Source organism: Phoca vitulina, unplaced genomic scaffold (assembly GCF_004348235.1).
Source record: "Phoca vitulina isolate PV1807 unplaced genomic scaffold, GSC_HSeal_1.0 scaffold6, whole genome shotgun sequence".
NCBI classification, from domain to species: domain Eukaryota; kingdom Metazoa; phylum Chordata; class Mammalia; order Carnivora; family Phocidae; genus Phoca; species Phoca vitulina.
In genome coordinates, this window is record NW_022589709.1 from 16,730,733 (window position 1) to 16,754,593 (window position 23,861).

At 43.4% G+C, this 23,861-nt stretch overlaps 2 protein-coding genes across 4 annotated transcripts in view; both read left to right on the forward strand.

The window, feature by feature from the left end:
* Positions 1 to 12,586, forward strand: part of ATP6V0E1 (ATPase H+ transporting V0 subunit e1) — a 37,054-nt gene extending 24,468 nt beyond the window's left edge. Inside the window, exon 4 of one of the 2 annotated variants that reach the window (XM_032403727.1) lies at positions 11,757 to 12,586. The gene's annotated coding sequence lies outside the window, so the exon portion shown is untranslated. Of the gene's footprint in view, positions 1 to 6,229; positions 8,472 to 11,756 lie in introns of those variants that run through there. The other variant, XM_032403726.1, reaches the window with a different exon arrangement.
* Positions 12,587 to 19,129: 6,543 nt separating this feature from the next.
* CREBRF (CREB3 regulatory factor) overlaps positions 19,130 to 23,861 on the forward strand; it is a 55,021-nt gene continuing 50,289 nt past the window's right edge. The window contains exon 1 of one of the 2 annotated variants that reach the window (XM_032403728.1): positions 19,130 to 19,251. The gene's annotated coding sequence lies outside the window, so the exon portion shown is untranslated. Of the gene's footprint in view, positions 19,252 to 20,764; positions 20,789 to 23,861 lie in introns of those variants that run through there. The other variant, XM_032403729.1, reaches the window with a different exon arrangement.

Sequence of the window (23,861 nt, forward strand, 5' to 3'; positions counted from 1 at the left end):
GACTTGGAATCAGCTGTTCCTTAGATTGCTTTCTAAATTTCCCACTGAAAGGATCCCTGGTTCACTAGTCGGTTCTCAAGCCCAGCTGGCTGTGGTTCCTTCAGTGGGAAATGGATTTAAAAACCAGGCTCTGATTGTTAGGTGCATCCATTTCTGCGGGCGTTGTTGCTTCTAAGTCTTTACAGTGGACAGAGCCAGGAAGTATGTTCCAAGAAGAAAAAAATCATGAGTTCGTGTTAGTACCTTTTTTTTTTTTTTTAAAGATTTTACGTATTTATTTGACAGAGAGGGAGAGAGCACAAGCAGGGGGGAGAGGTACAGAAGGAGAGGGAAAAGCAGGCTCCCCATTGAGCAGGGAGCCCGATGCAGGGCTTGATCCCAGGACCCTGGGATCATGACCTGAGCCAAAGGCAGATGCTTTAACTGACTGAGCCTCCCAGGCTCCCCTCATGTTAGTACTTTTAATTCCAATTTAACATTACATGGTTTTTACTACTTTGGTTTTATTCTTGAATATCATTCACATATGCTGAAAATCTTGGCTCCTACAGACAATTTAATTACTTATTTTCATTATCCTGCAATACATACAGTTTCAAAATAACATCAGTTAGCTACTAACTCTAAGTTTATTGAGTGCAGTTTAGGATTTCTTTGCTGCTTTATTTGTCCTTAGAACAAATAAAGAAAAAAATGTCGTTTTCTGAGGTCACTTGAAATATTTTCTCTCATCATAACCAATTGATACGTAATTAGATTGTTTTTTTGTGTTCAATTCAAAGTAATTTTTTTATTTGCTACTGTTTTTTGAATATGTAAAACATATTTCCAAAGTAAAAATTATAAACAAGATACATTCAGAGAGGCCTTCCTGTGTTTCATGTTGCCAAGATAAGCAAATACATACATACATATTAATCTATATATGTATGTATATATACATATGTGTGTATATCCCCCACACACAGCTATTACAGAAGAGATTCCATCTTATGTATACTATTCTGTACCTTGCTTTTTTTCACTGAACAATATATCCTAGAGATTGCTCTTATCAGTGTATAGAGATCTTCCTCAATTCTTTTTATAGCGATTGATGTACTTTTGGATTGTTTCTAGTCTTTTGCTATTATTGATAAAGGCACAATAACATCCTAAACATAAGACATTTTATATTTTTGCTGGTGATCTTTGGATTAGAGTCCATGAGAATTGAATCTGGTTTAAAGGTATATATGCTTTTTCTAGCTATTACTCCATTCCCTTCTATAGGGATTATACCATTTTTACATTTCCACCAACAATATACGAGAGTGCCTATTTCCTCACAGCCTAGATTTTTGCCAGTCTGATAGGTAAGTAGTCAGGTGTTTTTTTGTTTTTGTTTTTTTTCTTAGAGTTCTGTCTTTGCCCAAAGGGGAGTGTATATACATATGTATTGTCTGATTTATAAGATTTTTTTTTTACATGTCTTTTTTTTTCATCAAATTCTCCTGTTTGTTATCCTTCCTTTTAACTATAGTGGATATTAGGTAAGGATGTTGATTGGGGCAGAGACCTTCAGGCCTCAGTTGGATCTCCTTCCAGCATTGCCTTTCACTTAACTTCTCTGAGCCTCATTTCCTTCCCTTGTAATAAAAGAGAATTGGACCCTGTGGGTCTGGAGAACAGTGAATGTGTGGATTTGAAGGTTTTGTTTGTCCACATTTTCAATCTCAAGTTAACCTGACAGACAAATTCCTTGTTTGCACTCTGGTCCACAGCACAAACCAGGGCTGCTTGAAACCCTTATATTAAAGGTGGTTCCTTTACAAGCAGATTCCAGGAAGCAGGAGGACATAATCAGGAGAACCCTAACTAGGAATGCCCTGTCACAAATATTCTATTATGGTAGTACCATATCTGTAGGTCTTTGGAGTTATCACATGAAGAGATCTAATCTCTGCCTAACATGGGAGCAAACAACTTCTGTGACAGGACTTCACTCTTCTTTGTGGTAAATCGAAAGACTGAGCTAAATTCCCTTTTGAACTTTATGGAATGATAAAGGAGTCCAGAAACCAGATTTAGGCCTGTCTTCATCTGCTAAGGAAAAGTGTTTGATTTTGTGCATGATTAGAGGCCAGATTTTGGAAAGTAGGAGGTGTAAGCCAGACATGGTATTCAGCAGAGGAAAATGAGGAATAGTCGTGAAAGCTTTAGAGTAATTTTATATAGATGGAATTGACTTGATTTCAACAGCACAGTTAAACACCTAGCTGATCTTTTGCTACTGTAATCACTTTACTTGCCATGATTTTCTTTCATGTGTTGATGATAGACTGAGTTTCAGCACATTATATTTATTGGCTGGGAATCTTCCTGGTACTAATTTAAGAACAGCGCTCATTCCATCTCTGCCCCCTGCCAGCCCCGTCTGCCTCTCCTAGATTCCTAAGATGCTTCCAGAACTGTCACATCAAGACGGCTGTTTTGTCATGGCCCATTTTCCTACAGCCTTGGGGATGTGATGCTAGTGTGGAATCTCCTTGGAGTGGATTTGGCTTCAGCCCCAGCATCCTTTAAGTTAGTTGGTTTACCACACCATTGTAATCTTTTAGATGAGTCGATATGGCTTACTATAGTCCTAAAGGGCAGACATTCTATTTTATTAAAGAGTCTGGACAGGAGAGGAATAAAGTGTATTGGTAATTAGGCCTCTGCCCAGGGGAAGCTGTTTTTCTATGCATTCCAAAAATATTTGAGTGCTCATGAGGTGCATGGTACTGAGTGGGGATTTCAGGGAAGGCTGTGGGCTCTGAAGAGGTTTGTGATTTGTTGAGAGGTTGAAATGAAGCCATATTTGTGAAAACTTAAACGGTGCGAGGTGTTTTGTGGTTAAAAGGTGTATCTTTTACTCTGCTCTCTCTGACCGGATATGCTGTTGCCACTTCAGACTGTCATGTCTTCGTTTCAGTTCCTGAGGTTACAGGTTTCACTGTCACTTAGAGTCAGAACCTATCCGATCACTTCTTTCTCCTCTTCCTCGAATCCAGTTGATCTTGTGAATGGCTCTTACGTCTGCTTCTCCTCCTGTCCCTCCTTTGGGCGCCCTGGTTTCTGACCTTGATCATTGTGGCTCCAAGATATTACAGGGGCTCTTCATCAGGTCCCCCTGCTCTGTAGTCACTATATCTATGAAACACCACCCTTTTTGTCTTCCTGATACAGCACTTCCTGAAAGAGATCACTGCTTGCCCCAGAAGCTTTCAGTAGTTCTCCATAGGCTACTGCAGGGTTGTTGTTTTTTTTTAAACTTGAAGTCCCTGAGTTTAGTGGATACCTGCCCCTTGGAATGCTCTGTAACATGTGGTAAGCACAGCTTTTGTCAGGGTCACCAAAGTTCCCATGAGCCACGGAAGGTAAGAATAACTAACCTGCGGATTATGTCCAGCTTCCCAGGTTGGCGGTCAAGGCCTTTCCAGTTGCCTTCAGACCACTTTTGCAGCCTTTCTTCACTGCTTTGCTCTAAGACCTATTGGTTCCAGCCCTGCCATTTCCATGTTCTTGACTTAATGAACTTTGCTTAGCCTTTCCTGTCTCTCACTGGCCTACGACATTCATTAATTTAGGAGGCAGATTAGTAAACACACTATTCTGCAGACATCCTCTCTGCTCTCTTGCCTTCATTCACCCATTCTCTCAATTCTTTCTGATGTTTTCTCTCTGAGTGTCCAGCTTGCAAATCCTTGTACTTTCTTTTCTGGCCACTTGGTCTCAAAGTGATTTTCTTTCTCCCTAGATGTATTTAGCTCTCCAGTTTTTGCCATTCATTTTGTGCCTTGCCTTGACTTGTTAAATACACATACCTTTCATTTGCTTGGATATCTCTTGTAGTTAATCTACAATAAACATGTATCTTACACATAATTGTAAAGAAGGAACTGTTTTGTGACTTTATCTAAAACAAAAAAATACAGATAAAAATGAAACCTATTTTTTGATTAAAAAAATATATTCACTCATCCTCCCTTGAACAGATTTGCTGGTTCTGCCCTTAATATATTTATGTTGTCTTCATTCTCCCGTTGTATCTGAAAATAGCTTTAGTGATTTCCTTATTTTATAAAATGAGAACGTGGACCCTTTGGTTGAGTTCCTCCCCACCCACCCCCAGATGGCTATTTCATGTCAGAGAGACAGTTAGAATATGTGCTTCTTTAATTCACTCCCAAATCAAACCACAAGTCCATGCCATTTAACATAACGCTCACTCACATTTATCTGAAACTAGTATCATTGAGCTTACGTGAAAATTACTCTGTTTCTCTGTGGTTTTCCAAAGGTGTGAAGACTTATTTTTCCCTTTTGTTATTATTCATGTGTCCAAAAAGGTCTAAACAATGAGGAGGTCTAACCTGTGTGCTTCATAAAAAATTAACACACAAAACATCTGTATTCACTGCTTCAGTATTCTCAAATTAAATTTATCATCTGCCTGGAACTCAGGGCTGTGCAGATGGATTGTTCTGCTGGCCTAAGGAGAAGAGGAAACGATCATTAGATTAAAGGTTTTATGAGGCCGTGAGGCCACAAGAAACCAGTAGCTCTGGTAATTGCCCCTCCCTGGCCCGATGTGGTTATTTTCCTAGTACATTGTAAAAAACAGTCCTCTGATTATATCTTGAGTTGAATGTGTTTTGTTAGCAGTGTCCCTCCTTAGTGGGTCCAGCAGTCTGGTGCTTTCCATACTGAGGGTGATTGGACTGCCCCAGCTGGCTCCAGGAAGACTTACCAGCAGCCTTGTGTTTGTTTCTGGGCATTATGGACCCCAGGCCTTGGGAAACCTATTATTTTACCACACTGCTCTGTGGATTCTCCTGGTTGTGCCCACTGATTGGGAAAACCTCAAAGGCCCATCAGATCTCCTACGTCCTATTTGACCTTCAGTCTTGTCAGATATGCCTGCCTATAAACCATGTCTCTTCCCAGTTTAACTAGCTCCTCGCCCACATGTACCTAACCCTCAACGTTCTGGCAAATTGTGTGTCATAACCAGCTTGTCTTCTTTTTTCTTTTTCTTTTTTTTTTAAGATTTTATTTATTTGAGAGAGAGAGAGCGTGCACATGAGCGGTAGGGAAGGGGCAGAGGAAGAAGCAGACTCCCGCTGAGCAGGGAGTCTGATGCGGGGCTCCATCCGAGGACCCTGGGATCATGACCCAAGCCGAAGGCAGACGCTTAACTGACTGAGCCACCCAGGCACCCCTTAACCAGCTTGTTTTCTTTTCTGCCAACTAAGGTTTTTTGTGGAAATTTCCCTTGAAAGCCACTATTTACTTAATTTTTATATTCTCTTTATTGGCTTTTAATTTTGAAAGCAGCATATGTGGCTTTGTTTATATAGTCCTTTATTTTATCTTTTTTAAAGATATATTTATTTATTTATTTGACGTAGAGCACAAGCAGGGGGAGCGGCAGGAAGAGGGAGAGGGAGAAGCAGACTCTGCTGAGCAGGGAGCCCGATGCGGAGCTCGGTCCCAGGTCCTTGGGACCATGACTGGAGCTGAAGGCAGACGCTTAACCAACTGAGCCACCCCAGCACCCCTATACAGTTCTTTAAAATAAGCTTTATATAAAGGAGTTTATGCAACCACTGCTATGAGTTTGATGTGTGAAGATTCCTATTTTAAAAGTTTGCTAGCTGAGGGGCACCTGGGTGGCTCAGTTGGTTAAGCGACTGCCTTCGGCTCAGGTCATGATCTCAGGGTCCTGGGATCGAGCCCCACATCGGGCTCCCTGCTCGGCGGGAAGCCTGCTTCTCCCTTTCCCACTCCCCCTGCTTGTGTTCCCTCTCTCGCTGTGTCTCTCCCTGTCAAATAAATAAATAAAATCTTTAAAAAAAAAAAAGTTTGCTAGCTGTAAGAGGATAGGGGCAAATAGGGATTCTTGAAGTGAACTCATTAGATTCCAGTAGGATTAGTCTGAGTCAACTTCCTGCTTTCCATGACACAGTCAAACTGTTACTTATGATCCTCAGCATTGTCTTCGATAATCAGACCTATTGTCACAGCCCTGCAAAACCTGCCCAAACTGGGACTTTACTTGAGCCCACTTTTCATTCAAGTATTTATTGAGTACACCTATATATTTTTAAATTATTGGCCTGATTGACTTTTCTTGATGTTATTAACCTCTTGCCCACTTAAGGATGGCGTAAGGATCAGTTACTAGAACGGCTTTGTTTTGCAGGTCATGAAGAGAATTCCTCTAGATGCAAAATCAACTCCAAACCCAGACCACCTTCTTTGACTCGCCTCTTTTGGCCGTCAGCTGCCTTAAATATTCACACCACGTTTGAATATCTTATTCTACAATGCAGTATTTTTCCTGTCACCTTTTTTACGTTTTGACGAATTATGTGCCTACTTAACCTAAACTGTGCTGACTCTGTAAAGTGTTTATGCACTCTTCTGAGATAGAAGGTGCTATTCTTCTGAGAAATACGTTGCTCTCTCCTTGGAACCTGTGAATTTGAAGATGACTCCTGCCTGGTCACAACATGGGAATCAGCAAAGTGTTTAACTGTCACAAGACAGAATCCAGTGGGGCAGTCAGTAGGAGAGCATGTTCAGAGGGGCTGTCGGTCCCAACAGAATTGCACCAAAGTATATTTTCAGGATGACTTTCTTATTTCTGCCATCTACTGGAATAAATTATTTTTCTCTGTGGAAATCTGGTTTCAGTGTTATTAAGTTCATTTTTGTAAGCTTTTCTGCCGCTAGATGATGCCTTTTAAAAAAAATGATTTTGTAGTTCAAACTGAGGTTGGAAATATGAACGTGGTCATGTAGTTTGATGTACCTGAAGAGACCGGTGAGTACTTTTCTTAATCATTAGTAATCATTTGGGTGCTTACTGTAGCCAAGGCCCTGGAGGAATCAAAGGCGTGGGAATTGAGGTCCCTGAAAGTTCAAGAGCTGATACACAATCTGGTGAGGTAAGGTCGGTCTACGTAGAACTGTAATCCGAGGCTGTGTTAGACCATTGTCCATAAAACAGTGGTTATGATGGTGAGCAACTAGAGGGTCCGTACCCAGCACAGGCACAAGATGGAACTGGCAGTTCCTTGTACCATCACACCCTCAGAGATAGTACCGGAGAAATCAGGACGGGTTAAAAAGCCTGGGCTGGGATGGTAATTCTGTGTTTTGGTAGCAGCCCTCTGAATAATTCACTCATTTGGGGACTTTATTAGCTTTAAGAAATTAAAAATTTAAATGGATCTAAATTTTCACCAGCCCATGGCTTTTTGACAGCTAGCCAAGCCAAGAATGGATTTCCTGTTTTGCAGTTTGTGCTTTTCTATTCCTCCCAAACTGTCTGAACTTGTTGCTTTGCTGTTCTTAATAATAAGAGTTTCAAGTTGAAATGACTGTCCTGCTTTCATTTCTTTCTTTTCATTCTTTACTTTTATTTTGAACTTCAAATTTTCTTGAGAGGCAACTCCATACTTTACATTTCCAGCAAAAGGGTCTTTTTAGCTAATTTCATGGAATCCATAAAACAGTGAAGATCTGACACTGGAGGGACCATAGTGGCAAACACTAGCTAACCCATGGTTTTATAGATAAAGAATCTGAGCCCAGACAGGGCTTAATGCAGCTGGTCCGAAGCAGACCAGGGAGTAGGATCCATATTTTTTAATTTCCCCTCTAGAGCCCTTCTCACTTGCCACCCTGCCTTTCCCAAAGTTGGAGCCAGCTTTGAGTTTCAGGTATTAGGGAAGAATTCTTCCAGGCTGTCTCCCATCAGAGCAATTCACTTGACCTTAATATTTGTCATTGAAGAAAGCAATGCTGGTGGTTACTGTGGGTACATAAAAGGATGCTGCAGTCTCTGAACCCTAACCATGGGGGAAGTGTGACTCCATTGCAGCTGTCTACCCAGATTCTTCAAGTCAGGCCCTTCATCCCATTATTGCTGGGGGTAGCCTAAAACCTTCCAGACGCCACTCTGCACTGCTTTCTTGCAAAGCACCACGGTTTTGAAGCTGAGCCTTGTGATGTCTCTGTTGTAGCGGCACTTCCTTTGAGTGTTGCTTTTGCCTGTCTTGAGTTCAACATATGGCATTAGCTGATAGGGAGCCTACGTTGTTTCGGCACAGCAGACCTTAGCTGTGGCATGCTTGTGGCCGTGATGGAGGACAGCGTTCATGATCATGGTTTGGCACAGTTCCAATTTAATGGCCTAGTTGAAAGCAGAGGTCAGACCCTAGCTGATCCAAGTCCCTGAGTCCTGCCTTATTCTGTCACTTTGTACTGATCCGTTTTTGTACTTCCCATTTGCTCTCAATTAGACATTTTGAGACGTCAACTGGATTACATTGCTTTTTGCGTTTGGACCTGCCACTTGGTGGGATCCAATTCCTACGGACACAAGTCAGCAAGAGTAGTGTGTTGGCTGCATTATTTTTTTTTTTTTTTTTAAAGATTTTATTTATTTGACAGAGAGAGAGAGACACAGCGAGAGAGGGAACACAAGCAGGGGGAGAGGGAGAGGGAGAAGCAGGCTTCCTGCTGAGCAGGGAGCCCGACGCGGGGGCTCGATCCCAGGACCCCGAGATCATGACCTGAGCCGAAGGCAGACGCCCAACGACTGAGCCACCCAGGCGCCCCTGTTGGCTGCATTAATAACAGAAACACAAGGATGTGAGCACTGAAGGGGCTGATTCTGTGCCAGGGAGGTTTTGATTGTCCCCCAGAAGGGAACATACTGCTCAGTAAGTCTCCTAGGGAAGTAAAGGGCCCTAATTACAGCTCAGGCCTGAACCTGGAGGCTTCTCTCCCAACCCTAGTGGGACTTAAACTGCTGGTGAGGCTCTAATGGCCTCAGCGTAAAGCATCTGAAGAAGAAAGGAGCTCATTTCCCAGCCACGTTGGAGAGCAAAGACTTCCCAGAAAGACTGATCACAAGCCCCTAAAGGCCAGGTACTGTGACTGTCACCACCTAGCTTTATGGCTATTGTTGAAATGATGGAATGAGACAATCAACTCATTTTTTATGAGGGAAACTTGCTAAGTTCCCTTTGTCCAGGAAGTCACTTAACCCTTGAGCTTGTTTCCTCATTTATGACATTTTCGGGAATATTAAATACAATTAATATGTAAACTCGGACACATGTTTTCTCCCCACCTCATTCCTAGTAATTGACCCGTTTTGTTACAACATGGCCCGTCGTCTGAGATGGATGGATGGCTGCGAATCACATTTTGTTTGACTGTTCTCTTGCTCCAGTGATTGTCAGGACCCCAGCTTGGAAGGAGCCCCATCCAGGCCTTTAAAAGGATATTGGAAATGTCCTACTCTAAAGCCTGTCCAGATGAATGTGGTGTGGACTCCTGGCATGATCATTAGACTAGGAGAGGCCCCAGGTTTGCAGTCTTACTCCATCACCTGCAAGCGGTATTAACTTTGAGCAAATCATTTAATTTCTGAGCCTCAGTTTTTTCATCTACAAAGTGGGGATAATCCCTGCCTTTTCTGCTATACAAGCTTGATACCAAGTGAGATGTTGGTGAAGATGATTTGTAATTTTTAATAATACACAAAGTATTTTCCAAAGAAATGACAAAACCGCTAGGATCCCCTGATGACTTTTTATTTCTGTAAAGACAGGCCTTAGGGGGGCAGCCAACTGATTTTTTTTTTTTTTTCTACATATGGTTTCCCTTTTGATTAGTCATTGGTACTTCGGTTACAGAAAAATCAAAGACACACACCAGGCTCCAGGCCTGAACTCTGAGCAGGGAGATGGATCTCTTAGAAACAATCCTAGCATAAGTGTCTGGACCACATCCTTCCTGCCCTTCCAGGTTCTATGTGAGTCCAACAAGCTCTTCTACCAGAACGGGAGTATTTCCGGCATGATTTAAGATGTAGTCATTGTTTTCTTTGAACAATGTTTTTGTTGTTTCCTTCAAGCGTATTATGATGTCTGTACCCTTACCATTGACCCAACAATATTTTATCCTATCTTACTTGGGCATTGCTTTGGAAGTAGTGTCTTTTTGCTCATTTCTGCTGGCCAGTTTTTTGACAATTGTAAGTGTTAAAATTGAGAAATGTTTTTTTTAAAAGATTTGTTTATTTTAGAGAGTGTGTGCGTGAGTGGGGGGAGGGGCAGAGAGAGAATCTCAAGCAGACTCCCTGCTGAGTGTGTGCAGAGCCCCAGGAGGGCTCAGTCTTATGACCCTGAGATCATGACCTGAGCCGAAAGCAGGAGTCCAACCCGTTGAGCCACCCAAGCACCCCATTTTAAATTGTTGCTTGGACTCATGGAAGATTTGGCCCTGGATTTCATCTTCCAAAAATTTGAAGAGTCGGGACACCGGGGTGGCTCAGTTGATTGCGTCTGCCTTCAGCTCAGGTCATGAACCCAGGGCCCTGGGATCGAGTCCCGCATCGCTCCCCCCGCTTGTGCTTGCTCTCTCTCACTCTCTCTCTCTGACAAATAAATAAAATCTTGAAAAAAAATTTTTTGAAGAGTCAATTGCTCCTTTACTAACTATATTTAAATTTTATCTTAAAATACATATCTAGGCATTTTAGAATGCTTTCAACAACCCATCCTTCTATGCAAGTGCTCTCTTCTGTTTGAAGAACAAATATATTTAAAATGAAGATGGGACTTTAGGCAAAAGTTATGTATTAACTTTTCCCCCGTTCCTTTATTTCAATTTTCTCTCAAAAGTTGAATGGATGGAATTAATTGTAGAAAACCCTTAATTTTCAAAGAAGAAAAAAGCACAGTATAAAATAACCACCATAAAGGATATTTATCGTAGCACAATTAATGGAAAGGATATTTATCATAGCACAATTTATCATAGCACAGTTAATGCCCAACATAAAGAGATGCTTTAATTTAAAGTCATACTGCATCCAACTGAGGGAATATCATGGTGCATTTAATAATTTCTTTTTTTCTGCACTGTATGCCTAGAAATGAGATTAAAAAGATAAACAAAAGTACTAACATTGCTTCTGGAATTGCAGATGGTTCAAATTTTCTTTTTCCTTTTTAGCATTTTCTAAAAAGTAAAGAAATGATAAAAGTAAAAAGTAAAAGAGTAAAAAGAAATGATAAAAATTATTTTAATAACAAAAAAGAATTTTAAGAAAAAAAGACAGGATTTTAAACTTATGTACATAGCAAAAAGCCTGGTGTGAAATAGACCAAAATGTTGATAATGATTATTTCTTTTGCAACTTTGTGTATTTTCTACAGAGAGTATGTATTACTTTTATAATCGGGGGAATAAAAGGTGTTTTGGAGGGGACCATTGTCAGAATAGTGTTAATACTTCAAACATTATAGAATACACACACACGTTTTTTGTTTTTGTTTAAGAGTAATTCAGGGTCAGGGGAGGGGGCGCCTGGGTGGCTCAGTCGTTAGGCGTCTGCCTTTGGCTCAGGTCATGATCCCAGGGTCCTGGGATCGAGTCCCATATCGGGCTCTCTGCTCGGCGGGAAGCCTGCTTCTCCCTCTCCCACTCCCCCTGCTTGTGTTCCCTCTCTCACTGTGTCTCTCTCTGTTAAATAAATAAATAAAATCTTTAAAAAAAAAGTCAGCTAGGTCTATTAAAACACTGAAGCTATTCTGAATCAATGAAAATCAGCGAGTTCACAACAATTCTGATTAACCGTTTTGGTTGTGCAGGACAGAGTACAGAGCATTCAGCTTATAAAACTCTGGCCTCTTTTTTTTGTATAGGTGCTCACAGCGACGGCATGGTGAAATGAAAAGGGAGCATTGATTTTGATTCTGCCCACATAGAAAAGTGGAAGCCTGGGGTATTAATGTTCTGGGGTCCCACATGGGTTAGAATAAGCCCCACTGTTCTTTCCCTCCCAACTGCTCCAAGCAAGTCTTTTCATTGAGGCTGTGTCACTGCTTCAGTTAAAACCCCCTCCTTGTGAAATGTACTGGCCCTGTTTCCCCCAACTCTCACTTACCCCCCACCCCCGGCCAACGCCAAAACAGGAGTGTTCTAGTGGCTAAGGATGCTCAATAACACTGCTACCCGCATGAATCCAGTCAGGATTCAACTTAAGTTGCTGTCAGGATTTTGACATGGTTTCCATAGTTTCTTTACACTGTCCAAAGCGTGGTACTACACTGTGGGTTGCCACTCCAAAACAGAACAAGCAGAGCAGATGTTTTGTAGAAGTAGGCGATGTATTTGAGGAAGCATGAGTTGAGAAGCTAAGTGTGAAACTTTACAAGCCACAAAAGCTTCTCAACAACATTGAACAGGTATTTTCAGCTCCTGTTCTTTGTCCTGGTGTTAGCTGCTTGAGACAGTGGGAAGCAGGAGAGACAGCCCTGAGCTCCTGGAGTTGAGAGTTTAGCAGGAAGAGACAACTGGCTCCCAGGTGCTCCTGGTGGGTGGAGCCCAGGGTCGCCAGGTGCTATGCCTTGGACGTACTGGTTGCTGAGTAAGAGCACTAGAAACACTAACGGTGGGGGAAGGCTTCTTGAAGGAAATGACCTTTAAGGGTAAACCCAGAGGATGATTAAAAGCTAAGTCAAGGGCGCCTGGGTGGCTCAGTTGGTTAAGCGACTGCCTTCGGCTCAGGTCATGATCCCAGGGTCCTGGGATCGAGTCCCACATCGGGCTCCCGGCTCAGCGGGGAGCCTGCTTCTCCCTCTGACCCTCTCCTTTCTCATGCTGTTTCTCTCTCGTTCGCTCTCTAATAAATAAATAAATAAAATCTTTAAAAAAAAATAAATAAAAGCTAAGTCAAAATTGATGAAGCTGTTGCAAGAGTCCTGGAGGGAGAAGTATCCTGGATTATGGTGCTAAGAATGAAATGGAGTTAGAGAAGTAGTGTATTGCAGGCTAGCATGTATTAGCACATACAGATGATCGGATGTTGGGGGGACAGAGGCTGTTAAGGGACAGGAAGGAGTCAAGGACTGCAGGCAGGTTCCTCACTGGGTGGACATTGGAGCCTTTCACTAAGATGGGGGCAGTGATGAGTTCACAGTTGTGGACAATGAGAATTTGCAGGTGCCAGAGGTATGCACAAGCAGATACCCAGGGGGCCATTGTTATGTGGGTCTGGAAGTCGGGCAGGAAGACCGAGCTGGACGTGGGGGTTTGGGGCACCAGCATAGAGATTACTGAACCTGTGGGTGCGGATGAGGGGGCCAGGAAGAGTGTGTAGAGTGAGACGAGAGACTGTCTAGGCTGGAGACCTTAGGAACACCCACTCTTAAGTGGTGGGCAAAGGAGGAATCTAGAGATCTAAGGTAAACGCCAGGTCTTGAACAGCAGTCAGCACCACCCTCACCTCCAGCTTCCTAACATACATTATCATATGAATAAGTGGGACATATTCCTGTTTTACAGTAGGAGACTCTGAGGTTATGTGACTTAGTCAATTTCACCCAGAGGATATCCCCTGAAATCATCTGGGAAATTAGGTTTGTGTATACTTGTGTGTGTTTTTCTGGGGAGCAAGTATATGGCTTTCATCAGACCCCTAGAAAAGTTCAGAACCATTGTTAATATCAACAGTAGGGGCGTCTGGCTAACTCAGTTGGTGGGGCGTGCAACTCTTGATCTTGGGGCGTGGGTTTGAGCCCTACATTGGGCATAGAGTTTACCTAAAATAATATCAACAATAGCTGACCCTTACCTGCTGCATGCTGTGTGCCAGGCCCTAAGGACTTTACCCTTCACCAGACTATAATTGGGGCAGGAAAGGGCAAAGAGCAGTATTGCACATCCATCTCCTTTCTGATAGTCCCAACTTCTCTGTGTCCCCCTACCCCCAGGGAGGAGAAAAGATCACTAACCTGGTCCTCTTTTCTCCTGTGGTGTTTACAGGAGCCTAAACCTGTTAATACTTCCTTTGTTAGAAGGAGAGGAGAACTGCCCCTTACTTTGTCCTAATCTCACTTCAATTTCCACCCGTACTCCCAATTTTCCCAAAGGCGACTTCCTCTTTTACCAGAGGAAGAGATACTTCGATAAGTGGGCAGGAAGCCCCCTCCTGTCTGACTGGTTGTAGGCGCACCAGTGAAGAGCTGTGGCCAGCTCACCAGGACTCCTGCAGCCGTAATCCTCCTGGCTCTAGCCTGAGTGATAGGTGTGCTGCCCAGGTCAACAGGGTGCCCTGAGGCTCTGTATAGAAAGGCAGGCAGCCCCGCAGGAACCTTGGTGGGCACTGAGGTATGGGGGCCGAGGAGTGTGGCTTCCTCCTGGGACTGCCCTTCCTAACAGGATAGTATCTGCAGTTGGCATTCGGGTTTGTTAACGTGCTTTATTTCTCACTGCCAACTGGTGTGTGAAAAACAGGTGCAGAATATGGCACCTATTTCTTTTACACCTCTCACTCTTGGGCTGGGCCCTGTGAAGACAGGAGGAAGACTCAACACTGGTGGGCACCATCCCTGGTTTCACTGTCGCACGAGGGAAATTTATGACCTTGTGAATTTGTGGGGGAAGCAAAAACCTTGTATACACAGGACCCCCTAACTTCACTCTTAGTTCTCTGAACCTTTCATTATTACTTCTTTCTTTTAGCAACCCCTCCTGACTGTTCACTTCCTGGATGTGGAAATCCAGCTTCATAGTTTTACACTGGATTTGCTCTTTCAGAGCACGCCTCCATCTGTAGTTCAAAGAACTGTTATCATAGCTACAGGTCTTGGTTCCTGCTGCTTATCGATCTGTTCCTCTACTTTCTGTTTTTATCAGCCTATTTCGGGCCTCGCCAACAAGAATGTCTTATTGTACCTGTCCTTTGGGAGTATTTCCTACAACAAATGCTAGATTGTTCTCACTCCCTGCCTTCCTGGCTTGCTATCAGAGTTGCTGATACTAACAGTGTATGTTCTGCTCAGTGCTGACAAAAAAACAAAACCAAACTAAAAAACAAAACCCCACAGGAGCTACTAGTTGTCCTGGAAGTTTTCGGTCTTAGCAAAACAGACAAAACAATTTTGATACGAATGCTGCCTTGGAAGATAAGGGAATCACAAAGCAGTCTGAGTTGCAGGCTACCTTCTCTTGCCACGTTACTTTCCCTTTGCTGCTGCTTTTCTTCCAAGAAGCTTTTAGTCACATTCTTCCCTGGAACCAGGTCAGCGAGGGGGGAAACCAACACTGTTGAGCACTAATATGCATCAGGTTCTGCATTTGATGTTCAAGATCAACCTGATGCATGACAGAAATCAAGAACCGTCAGTATCTTGCCCAAATGAGTTAGCAAGAAAGTGGCCCAGAAACACGTAGGTATCATGTTGTTAACCCCTGCAACAGGGCCTCCCCTCTTACAAACTCTGTTGTTGTATTGTAAGCTTTCCATGTCACTCTCCTTCAGGTTCTGAATTCCTCCAGGGTGAGGACTATGTCTTCATGTACACATTAGACACTCCACAGACGTCAGCTTATTTCTCTCTCTTCTCTTCCCCTACCCATCACTAAACACGGGCTTGATTATGCGGCCTAACGACGTGCCTTGCATTCTCCATAATTCAAGGATATGAGTGTTATACCACTTGATTTAATTGAGGATATAATAACACACATGATATGAATAGTACAAAGCAATAAGTACTTTAAGTGCTCAGTTGGGTGGTAGAGGAAAGGATATTAATGAAGGCAGTAATAGACATGGTAGAAATAGACTTCATAAAAGATGTGGGATCTTGAGTCATGGAGGATGAGTAGGATTTGGACCACGGTGGTTATTAAGTTCCTGTCTCATGGCAGGCCTAGTTCTGTAAATGGGGAGTGAGGAATCAGGGTAAATAAGTAACGGATAGACTAGAGAAGAGCCTTGGGACTGAACTTGGTGCTTTCCGGGAGAAGTAAGAAACCAAAGCTCAGAGCTGTTACATAAAGAATATTCCATCCTGTTGAGAGGTTAAAGCAAGGGGAAAAACTGAACTCTTCTTCCCCCAGAGAATATTTTTTAGGAGAGGTGAATGAGGGATGGCTGCCAATTGCCAACCATCAGTATCTTTTAGATTCACCCTCAGCAATGCTCTAGTCTCCTCAGGAAGAAAATCAGTTTTTAAAAGTGTGAGAAGGACGCAGCTTTTCCTGGAGATCTTCCAGCTTTGAGTTAATTAATCTCACTTCTGAAGCTGTGAAATGTTAAGGTATCACACAGGTCCACAGGGGCACGGAAAGAAAACACTTAGACTCAAAAGGATAACACTCATTTAGATGTGTACATAATCAGCAGGCAGGGCTCAGTCTGTGCTCTAATGAAGAACTGCAAACTTTAGGTCGTAAGGAAAGTTAGGACCTGTGGCAACTCTTTTAATTATTTTCAGGAGAACTCAATGTTAAAAGTTAGAAGGTTGGTAAGAACAGCCAGTTCTATTCCAGATTCCTCATGGTGAAGAAAGTGGAACCCAGAGAGGTCCCACCCTTCAACCTGGATCTCATAGTAAGTAGAGCTCAAATTGAAGTCTTGGGTCCAAGAACAGCATTTCAAATACATCAAGGTTTAAAGTGCATGAAATGTCAGCATATCAGAAAATATCGCTGGGAGGATACACAGAGCATGGGTACTTGTGGTTGCTTCTAAGAGGGGAAAATGAGTAGACAGGGAACAGGGGTGGGAGGGAGATTTAATATTCACTGAATATCCTTTTGTACCTTTTGAATTTTGTGCTATGTATATGTTACCTAATCAGAAAATAAATAATTTATTTTTATGAGTTCAATGGAGTCCTAACTATTGCTTTGTTTCCCCCATTGTGTCATGTTTGTGTAACACATTTTTTGATTCAGGCTTTTGATTCTGCAGAAGCAAGGTTAAGCACTTTGGAAGAGGTGATGGCAGCTGGTTACTACTTTGTGGCTAGAACAAGAAGAGTCTCCTGAACCTCAAGCCAGTGCTATTCCAGAGTCCCAATATCCTGCCAATTTTGATTGTGGTACAATCTGGCAGGATAAAACCCAGAGAAACACAAATCAATTAGCAGTGATTTCATTCACTTCAGTGCAGGGTATGGTCATTAACAAACCGTGATGGAAAGGTCTCCATTAGCTAAAACTGTCCTTTCTGAGACAAGGGAAGATGCAAAGGCGGGAATCCAACATAACTCACTAGTGAGCTTCTTCAGTGGCAGAGCCATGTGCTAGAAGAATCAGGCTTCTCCTTGACCCAGTCAGATTGTTGCCCAGCAGAAGTATGAAAATGACCATCAAAAGGGCAGTGGAACAGTGGAAGAGCTAGCCATCTGCTGGAGTTTTCCCAAACATAGTATTACAAGAAAGGATAGTCTGTAACGTATTCCACGGGGATTTAATGCAGGAATCGAATATGAACTAGTAAGAGGAAACTGGCTCAAACTTCCCAAGCCAGTTTTTGGGTTTTCATTTGGTGTTTCAATTTTAAACTCCAGTCGATATGGAAAATTAGAAAGTGGTATGTTAGACTTAAAAAAATAATAATGATAATCCTGCTGCTTCCTGTGCAGTAGGGAAAATACTCCTTCACTGGGTACTGAGACCCTAAGGCATTTTGAAGGATGCAGAGGTGAGATTTACTTTACTTTCCCCTTAGGTATCTACGTATACCCACCTATTAATACTGTTTACAAAAGTATTATTTTAGTGGCTGTTAAACTGCTAAAGTCTAGAATTATCCTTACTTGCTATTTAGCTTACAGTACATCTTCTAAATGATGTCTTTGAAACAATCTAATAATACTATCATTCATTAAATGCTCACTATATGTGACACGCTGTGGTAAGTGCTTTATATGAATTTTTCCACTCAATTCTCACATCAACCCCATGAGGTACTTACAGAGGAGCCTCACAGAAGTTAAGTAATTTGTGCTGGTTAACACGTGGTAGAGCAAAGATTCAAATCCAGGCTGTTATTCAACCAGTATTTAATGACTGCCTATGTGGCAGGCATGAAAGGTAGAGGAGCAACAGCAGGGCTAATCCCTGCCTTCTTGAAGCTTATTATCTTTAGAAGTCTTTCTGATTCCAAAGTCCATGGTTTTGACATTAACATTATACTACTTCCCTAGGTCTGTGCAAAGGAGAGCCACGATTTCTAAGGCAATAACTCCTAAGAGAAATTTCTGTTCTCCAATCCTCCTGTCTCCATGCTTACTGAAGTCGTATTTCTGTTCTGTGCTCAGAAGGTAAATTCTGTGCCCTTAAGTATAAAGAGCAGTCTGGGAGCACAGGCTGTGGCAACAGACCCGGGTTCCGGGCCCTGCTGGTTCATTTACTAGCTGCCTGACCTTGAGCGAGTAATCCCATATAAGCCTTAATTTCCCCGTCTGCAAAAATCGGTATACTACACTACCATTGCGTGTACCTGTAGGATTAACTAAATAAGATGATGAGCCCACCACATAGTACACGTTCCGTAGCAAAGGGTCGCAGTTGTTATTCATAGGATTAGGGAACACAGGGAAACCTCGGGTACATGTGTTATGACGGTTTGTTTGTCTAGGCGCTTCTAGTAGCATTCTGTTTGTATAGTTGTGTACAGGTATTTCTCTTAAAGGTGCACGCAATCTGACTGATGCCCATGTCTGGGGCTTACGTACGCAATAAATACTAGTTGAATGAACGAGTGACTGAAGGCAAGGTCAGTGTCAGCGAATTAAGAGGTTCAGATGTGGAGGATATAAAAACAGAAAGTTGATACAATCCTTCTCTTAAGTCAATGCCCTCGGTTCCCGTAATCCCCTTCGAGTTTCACTGAACTTAGAATGTAAATGCAAATAGGCATAAACGTAAATATAAATGGATATAGGGACACTTCGGCCCTCACCGTGTAGTTGTCAGATCAGATAAAACGCTGGCTGGGAGAGCTTTTGTAAACGAACCGCCTCTACAAACGTGAGTGTGGCTCTGTATCAAAGACGGCCCACGCCCACGTTGCAGTGGCAGGCGCCGAGCCCCCGCTCCGCCCCCTCTTCCTGGTTTTTCCCGGCAATCCGCCCCTCCGGCGTCATGTGACAGGGGTGCCCAGCCGGGACGAGCTCCTGATTGGCCGGGTTGCAGAACACCTCCCGATTGGCCGGAGGCCGGCGGGCCCCCGCCTCCCTCCTCCTCCTCGCCGCGGCCCACGTGAGGGGGGCGAGTCACGCGATTTCCGGGAACCCGTCAGGAAGGACATAAACAAAACAAACCGAGGCAGCATGGAGAGGGGCCGCGGCCCCTGCAGCGGAACCGGACCCAGCCCCTGAGCCGCCCTCACACCTACAGGTGAGCTCCGCTGCTCTCCGCCTGGAGCCCGCAGGGGCCTGGGCTGGGGGACTAGCCGGGCGGGGGGCGGAGGAGGGCCGCTGGCCTACGAGGCAGCAGCGCCGGGGCTCTGAGCCGGGCCGGCGCGGGGCGGCCGGGACCAGGGCCGAGTCTGGGGGCGCGCGGGCCTCAGGTTGCCGCCTGCCGGTCACGGGGTCTCCGGCTCCCCTCCCCCACCCCCGGCCCGGGACGGTTATATAAAAGCGCGGGGCGGCTGTAGAGGGGACCCACGGGTGGGCGGCAGGTTAGGCCAGGGGTGGGCAACGCCAGGCGTTTGCCCTGCCAGGCCGCCCGGCCCTTCACTGCTGCCTCGGAGCCCGGGGCAGTGGCTGCCGGCAACCGGCCTGTCAGAGAAGCTAGCGGGTGGGAGGGGCCGGGGAAGGGAGGGGAGGCGAGGCTGGCGGGGGAGGAGAGAGAGGGGCGTGTGAGGAAGGGCCGGGGCCACGAAGGTTGGAACCGGGCAGGCTGGGGACGAGGAAGCGCTGGCTGGGGGTGGGGGGGGATCCAGGCAGGGGTGTCTCTCGGGTAGCCGCTACCCCTTCCCGTCTCCGCCCCAGAGACGGGCGAGAGGGGCCTCCCTCCGGGATTTGTTTATATGTCTTCTCAAAGCAGCTTGAAGCGGCTCGTAGGCGGAGCCCTCAGCGCGGAGTGGCAGGCCGTGCCGCCCAATGGGATAGGCGGATGGAGGCTGCTGCGCCAATGGACGTGGGGGAGGCGGTGCCGTGGGGCCCCCCCCAATTGGTTAGGCTGTACCGGGGGTGGGCCGGGTGGGGCGGCCATGTTAGATGGGAGGGGACCGGTGGTGGTGGGTCACAGAGAGGGGAGGAGACAGGGCAAAGGGCGAGGGAGCCGGGCCGGGGGCGTTTCGGGTGTCCGAAGGCGAGTCCGATCGGACCAGGAAGTAGCTCAGGGGAGCCAGACCCCGACCCACCGCTCTCCCCTCCCGAGCAAAGGAGGCAGGGAAGTACCGAGGGCAGTCTAGCCGCCCCTGGGGGTGGTTCCTGGGACTAGATGGAGCTCAATCTCTGGATTCTCCCTCTTTCTCGGCCCTACCCTTCCTGACAAACACGGCCGCCAAACCCTGTAATTGCTCTCCTCTAACCCAAGAAAACAAACCTTTTTTGCTGTTTCTGAGCGGGCTTGAGCCTTAAGACTACCTTAAGAAGGTACTTGGATAGCTAGCGGTCTGAATTTCGGCACAAGGCCTCACATAGAGGGAGGCAGTGAGGAGGAAGTTCTGCTTTTCTGGATTTTGCACAGAAAACCAGGACTAGAAAAAGCCGAGAAAGTTAAGAGCTGGGTGGGGTTTCCATTTTTTCATCAGGGTACCTTCTAAAGATCGCCCCCGCACTTTCTAGCCCTAGTCCTAGTAGTAATTTGCTCCTTCTGTTTACATAAATTTGTAGCTCATGTGAATCAAGTTCATAAGAAAAGTGAGCCTTGAGAAAATTATAGATTTGAAGGTTCTTTAGGACTTTGTCTTGTGAATATTCTGCAGGTGAGGAATAGGATCAAAATCTGACATTTCTTCTTAAAAAGCAGAAAATAAGATTTTTATGTAAATTTGGTAATCTGTGGTAAACTGGTTGTCACTGATTGTACTTTTAAATATTTTTTTCCCATTTTCTTTTCATCCAAAATAGCTGGGAAAACACCAAAGATGAAGGGGGAAATGGTATGAGTAATTAGAAAATCAGTTATTTTACTTTGTTTTCTGATTATTTTGGCATCCTGTCAGCCTTATTAAATGCTTGATTTAGCTTTATGTTAACATCACCTTGCAAACTGTGACTGCACTGGTATTGTCAAGGGTACCAGGCTGTTTGTTGATGCACTTTGGTTAAGCATTTAGGGTATCATGCAGAGGCCATTCAGGAGTTGACTGTATTTATTTAGGAATTTGCATTATCTCCTATTTTGTTAACCGGAGAAAAATAATAATCGGTAAATAAATGATTTGTCGATTTCTGTATTGTTTTGACGTGCTTGACTCAGTTCTGTTAAGAATGATATGTATAAATATAATTCCTGATTTTTTATAGACTTCAGTTCTTAAATATAACTTTTACAGCAAATAAAAGTATTAGTTTATTATTTATTGATTTTTCTTAAGAATGGCAAAGAGAGAGGCGCCTGGCTAGCTCAGTTGGTAGAGTATACAACTCTTGATCTCTGGTCGTGAGTTCAAGCACCTCACTGGACCTAGGGCTTACTTTAAAAAATAAAATGAGAATGGCAAATAGATCCAAGACTTACTTGGGTGTGATTCTTTTATATGACTTATATACCAGCTTTGGAATTTTTAGACTAGTAAGGATAGAAGAGGCTAAATACATCCAGAAGGAGAGATTTTGGATGTTCCACTTACCATTCCATTCTCTGTCATGACAAATGAAAACAGAGTCTTAGACTATATCGTAGTTGGTTTACTAGTTCACTCTGTGTGGATTCTTGGATGCCAGTTTAAGGACTGAAAGAATAACTTGTAGAGTTCCATGGTGGTGGTTAACAATACAAGTGACCGTGAAAGTACAGTGAGTTTGTATGTTTATTAATGTAGCACAGTTTTTAAAAAGAGTTAAACTAAATCCACCAGTTGCTTTTAAAGTACAGTTTGTAGTCAGGATTGACAATTATATGACTTGGAATTAATCAGCAGAGGTTTGTTTCCCTGTAGGTTTTGGCTTGGATGTTTGGGAGAAAAATTCTCTTTCATTGTATTCAGTAGTTCATCTTCCAGGGTAGATAAACTCTTAGGCTAGACATAATTTGTCAGGTCATTAGTCTGATGATTTTAAGATAGAGGTTGACAGGAATTTTTCTGTTCACGGTCAAATAGTAAATATTTAGCTTTGTGGGCCATGTAGTCTCTGTCTCAGCCCTGCAAATTGTAGCATGAAAACAACCATAGATAACATGTTTGGGGCTGTATTCTAATAAAATTTTTTTTACAAGAACTGGCTGTGGTTGAAGGTTGTAGTTTGTTTATCAACCCCTGTCCTAAGACATCAGTCACTGGGTTTTAATTACTTAGATGTAAAGATATTGCAGAATATGTAAACATGCACTTCAGGTAGTAATTTGAGCACTTGCAGAATGTATATTATATTTAGCCCTGAAGAATTTTTAGAATAAGAGCACAGGGCAGCATTGTATTCTATATTTTTATTTCATTTGCTAATAGATGTTTTCCTGGAAAAAAAAAAAAAAAAGCTTTATTTTTTTACTTTTTTAAAGTAGGCTCCACATCCAGTGTGGAGCCCAACATGGGGCTAGAACACATGACCCTGACATCAGGACCTGAGCGGAGATCAAGAGTCAGATGCTTAACCCACTGAGCCACCCAGGCGCCCCTGAAAAGATGTTTTAAAGCAAATGTTGGAATATTAAGTCCTATTTATTTTAGAGATGCATTCTGATGGAAAAGTTTTGGCTTTTTAAGATATTATACCTAAGAACCTTAATATAGTCAAGGGTATGGTCCTATTGAGGTCTGAAAGTGCATCTAGTGTATCATTCCTAACAAAACTGTTTACAGCTGTTTGAAGACATGTTAGTCAAATGAGTAAATACTTAATCCTCTGAGTTCTTACATATATCGTGCAGTTAATTGGGAAGCCATACCGGTGGTGCCATTGCCGGAGATGTTTGTAGCATGACCTAAATAGGGTAGGATACTTTTTCAAACAAGATCCCAAAAGATACAGGTTGCTACCCCTCCCCTTCCTTGGAAAATGTGAAGTGGTGCTAAGTGCCCACTGAAGTGGAGATGCTAAAACCCTAAAAATATTACATAGGCAAATACTTAATTTTTTCATGGGTAGCTTTTTCTTTGTTTCTATGCAGTTATTTCTCCAGTTTGGTTGACTTGAACTGGGTTTTAAATGCAAGAATGACAGTTGAGAAAGGAGAATATATTGACCTCTTAGAACGGAAAAGCATCATGTGGCCTGTAATCTTGTTTCTAGTTCTAGTGAGCCTACTATTTGGCTGGGTGACTGTGGGTAATTCAGTTTATTAATTTGTAATGGGAGAGATTAATGATGTTTTCTATCTCATAGTGGGATATTGGGAAGGTGTCAGTTATTGTATTCTCAAGCTCTTGTACTTTGAATATGCTAATACTTCCAGCTGCTTAGAACCACCTCTCAAATCTCTATTCAGTTTTCTTTTTCATAGTTTAATGATCTCTCAGTTTATCTTTATTAGCACTTGTACCACAGTACAGTATTTACCCATTTATGTCATCTACCTGGTGAGCAACTTGAGGTCAGAGTCTGCCTCTTTATTTTTATATCCCCAGTCCCTCACTCTGTGCCTGTCACCTTTTAGTGCTTCTGAACTTCCTAAATAAATGAGTGCATTGCTAAAAACTGCTTATCTGGAAGGTAATAAGTCAGTCTACTATTAGTAGAGATGTTGGGCTTAGTTGGAAGGGAGGAATTAATCACCATCTGCTGAAACAAAAAGCCTTCATTTAAAAATTGACCCTTTTGAGAAAGTTTATGGAAAAGCTATTTTGATGATGTCTAAAAATCCCTTTCTTTCGTTAATTTTTTTCAGATACATTC